Here is a 3595-nt window from a genome sequence, read left to right on the forward strand (position 1 = left end):
TATCTGTTATTGTTATATGTTAATTTTTATTGTATTTTAATATTTTTATACGCATTGTATAATTCGCCATGGATTTTTTCCGTTTAATAAATTTGTAGTAAAAATGTAGTTTACCGATTTCAAGCTAGGTAGAAGGAAATAGGTCACGACAACAGATGTGTGGAAAAAGTTAATTGACTGATTTTCAGTTAGAGATGGATATGCTGCTGCATACAAAGCCAATCAAACCACAAGTTGCTGATACCTAGTTAATGCAAGGCACACCCAACTGAACAGACAGAAGTCTCGAAACCGGCTCTTTGGTGTTTACCCGTGAGGCAGGTAAAAACCTGTATCATTTTATAAATATGTGAACTCAATATTATTTCGGGAATTTCTTGTAATGTTTTATATATATGATTGATGTAGGGTTGAACATACCAACAAGGCGTAATTTAAGTAGAATCCAGTATACCTTCCTACCCACCTATTGAAATATTTTGCAATCTGGCATTATTTACATGAATCTACTCATTCATGCTGTGGGTACCTACCTTCTGATGACTAACCAGCTCTTTTAGCAATTTAAAAATAGCGTGTTCGACATCGTGAAGACTATTCTCTCTAGATGCAATACGAAGATTGCAAATATGTTCGTGTCTTGCGAGCTTTCCGGGTACCTATAAATTATTGCACGAAACCTTATCGTTTACACGTAGCGCCCCCCCTAACCTAGTCTGGAGACCCATTCGAAACGCCTCCAATCGCACTAATTGCGACCATATGTGGAATGCATCTCTTAACTCTGAAACAAAAAACAGCATATCGATATCTTGGAATATCTGGGCATTTTGCACACAACGGTCAATCAACGGCTAACAATTCAGGAAATGATTTTCAAGTTGTCGAGGAATATCTCCATAATTCCTTTGGTTTATTTGGGTTGTTCAAGGTGAAACCTATTATAAATATGTAAAAATGTGATACCTATTTGGTACATGGATACATATGTAGATGTCTATTCGAGATCATCCAAGTTGTAGTGGTACGAGTCAGCTACCCGTAGAACCGATCCGATATCCGTTGTGGTAAACCAGTCAGTCTCACGATTTATAGAGGTCGAATGAAAGTCATGCCTTTCTATTCCGCTGTTCAAGCGATAGCTCGTTTCTAAAACCGTTCTGGTAGGTCTGCTTTAAAACCAATTACTGTTCGGAACAATCGCGGTAATACGTGATTACGGTGACCAGTTTTTGCGTTGCGCTTATCTCTGAAGAGTTTTCGTTCGTTTACACTACACGTTTCGTAACAGATTCAACAAACGCTAAAGCTGTGAGATGTTTATGCTTTGATTTGTTAATAGGCTATGCAAACCACAGAAATATGTATATACCTATTTTATCTTGTTGTTCGTTTACTCTTAAATATACGTCATCAAAGGTTAGATTTTCGATTAAATGCCTACACATTGCATCTCATGCATGAAAATATGTACCTACCATGAAGTATTTCAACAAGCATTACATTGGAAATTAACCGATTTGAAATGCGCCGAAATGCGATACAAATACCTACCAGAGCAAACAATATACATATATCGATTGCAGTTGCCAAACAAAGCAATATTTACATTATGTCGAAACATTTAATATTTTGGCCCCCTTTTGTTTTATCTTGTTTCCACATGTCGAAATGATCGTGCTATCTTTCGGATGTATAGTTAAATTTTTAATTAAAGTGTCTGTCAGATAACACCGCAAATAGCAAATATCTCAGTATACAGATTACGGAGAACTTTGACTTTTATTAGACTTATCGGGAAAGAAACGATTGGTCGGGGCATTAGGGGTCATATTTGTTATCGTCTGTTCTAGGTTGTTAATGAGTGCCATTGTTTCTTCATAACCGTTTTGCTTATCGCAGCAACTCATTGAATCAACATTTATCATGGCATTCTATTGGGTTAACTATGGCGTTAAGTAACGAAATAATTAGATTACTGCAATATCGGCTTTAAATCAATTTGTAAACCTTTCGGTCATCTTAAAAATTGATACCTGCACTTAATTTTGTTAATCACACTTACACTACAGACAGATAACATTTTGTCGACTCACTAATCAGGTTTCTTACAAACAAGGCTACTCAAGCATTCCAATGAGAAACCCAGATAAGCAAATGAGTGTGATTGCAATACTGCATTCTCCAATTAACGCACGTAAGTCTCAGGATGACCAGATACATTGATTTGTAAAGGTAAAGGGAAGAATTTAAAAAAAATCAATGACCCAACTCATCAAACTTGCAATAGTTTCATTTTAATTATCGCCAACATCATTTATTGCGCTTATTCATGAGATGGTACCCACCTACGTAGCTACGGGTGCGTTAAACCTACAAAGCGTGCTTTCCATTAAACAGTAAGAGACGATACCTAGGTATAATCGGCTCCATTGTGTGACATGTAGCGATTTAATTTATCGTCTCAAACATTCTAAGAGCAGATTAAGGTGAATCCGTACAAGGTATTCTAAAACAAAAACTCGGTAGGTACCTACATACCTATAATGAGTTTGCCATTTTGTTAAAATCTTTGCAATTTTCGTGGCAAATTTAACACCTGTACGGGTTGTATTGAACCAAAAATGTGTTAATTCCGTGAATGGCAAAAGGCAAACATCCGGTTAAATCAATAGGACAGGTAGACAAGAAAATATGTTTAATCATTGACCTCCACAATCTTTTTATACCGATTCATTCTGGGAATTCTTAATACATACTTGCGTAACCAGAAGAAAACAAAAAAGATAGCCGCCGATTTGCTCGGTCTTCATCTTGTTTGACTTTGAAATGACCTCAGCTCGTTCGACCAGTCGAATGAATTGTAACTTTAACGGTACGACCGGTACGAGTTACAAAACATGATTCACACGTAAACGCGATTCTCTGTTCGTTTTCAGATTAATTACAGGCCATATGGCGATCAAGAGAGATTATTTTGATATAGAATCATTTTACTCTTTCTATTAGTAGGCAGTGTAACTCTCACCACAAGTTCAACTAGAGAGAGCGGTAGAAGATTGGAGTGGCTTTATTTTGAAGCAATTTTGATACTAATCTGGGTGCAATCAATGTTATACCGGCCTAAAATGATCATTGAAAAACTTTCCGTTTATGAGCCGGTATACCTATTTAGGTACTCACTTAGACCTTGGTTGTGGATTTGATGCACTTTGCTGTATTCAATTTTGAAGTGGTCTTTAGAATATTATCAGAACTAAAGAGTTCAATTAGCTAATTTTGATAAGATTGAGTACCTAATATGAGAAATTTCAACATAAAGGGTGATTCAAAATTGGCGTCATTCCTTTTAAGGTGTGATAGAGGCTCCCTTGGGGAGTACGAGAAAAATATTGAAAATTTTAGATAGATAGATAGAAATAAATACCGAGGAAGGCCTACTTCCTACCACGTTTGTACGATACACCAGCACAAGGAGATACAAATGGAGCAGGAGTTATTTAACTGAATACGAGAAGCTGCTTGATAAGAGTGGATAATAAGGAGATTACACAGGCACTAGCTTGTTTGGAGTTAACCATTCAAATGTTTGGTG

At 36.5% G+C, this 3595-nt stretch overlaps 1 protein-coding gene and 1 long non-coding RNA gene across 9 annotated transcripts in view; one reads left to right on the forward strand and one right to left on the reverse strand.

Moving 5' to 3' along the window:
* LOC109539300 overlaps positions 1 to 1296 on the reverse strand; it is a 17695-nt gene extending 16399 nt beyond the window's left edge. For 3 of the 8 annotated variants that reach the window (XR_007281996.1, XR_007281998.1, XR_007282000.1), the window contains exons 1-2: positions 967 to 1293; positions 534 to 784 (exon numbers count right to left, since the gene is read on the reverse strand). This is a non-coding gene — a long non-coding RNA (uncharacterized LOC109539300). Of the gene's footprint in view, positions 1 to 533; positions 785 to 966 lie in introns of all 8 variants that reach the window. The other 5 variants (XR_007281997.1, XR_007281995.1, XR_007281999.1 and 2 more) reach the window with 5 other exon arrangements.
* LOC109539240 (lysine-specific demethylase 3B) overlaps positions 1 to 3595 on the forward strand; it is a 56113-nt gene that overhangs the window by 7324 nt on the left and 45194 nt on the right. The window lies entirely within an intron of this gene.

Source organism: Dendroctonus ponderosae, unplaced genomic scaffold (genome assembly GCF_020466585.1).
Source record: "Dendroctonus ponderosae isolate FM_Combo_2020 unplaced genomic scaffold, Dpon_F_20191213v2 Dpon_F_20191213_7, whole genome shotgun sequence".
NCBI lineage: Eukaryota > Metazoa > Arthropoda > Insecta > Coleoptera > Curculionidae > Dendroctonus > Dendroctonus ponderosae.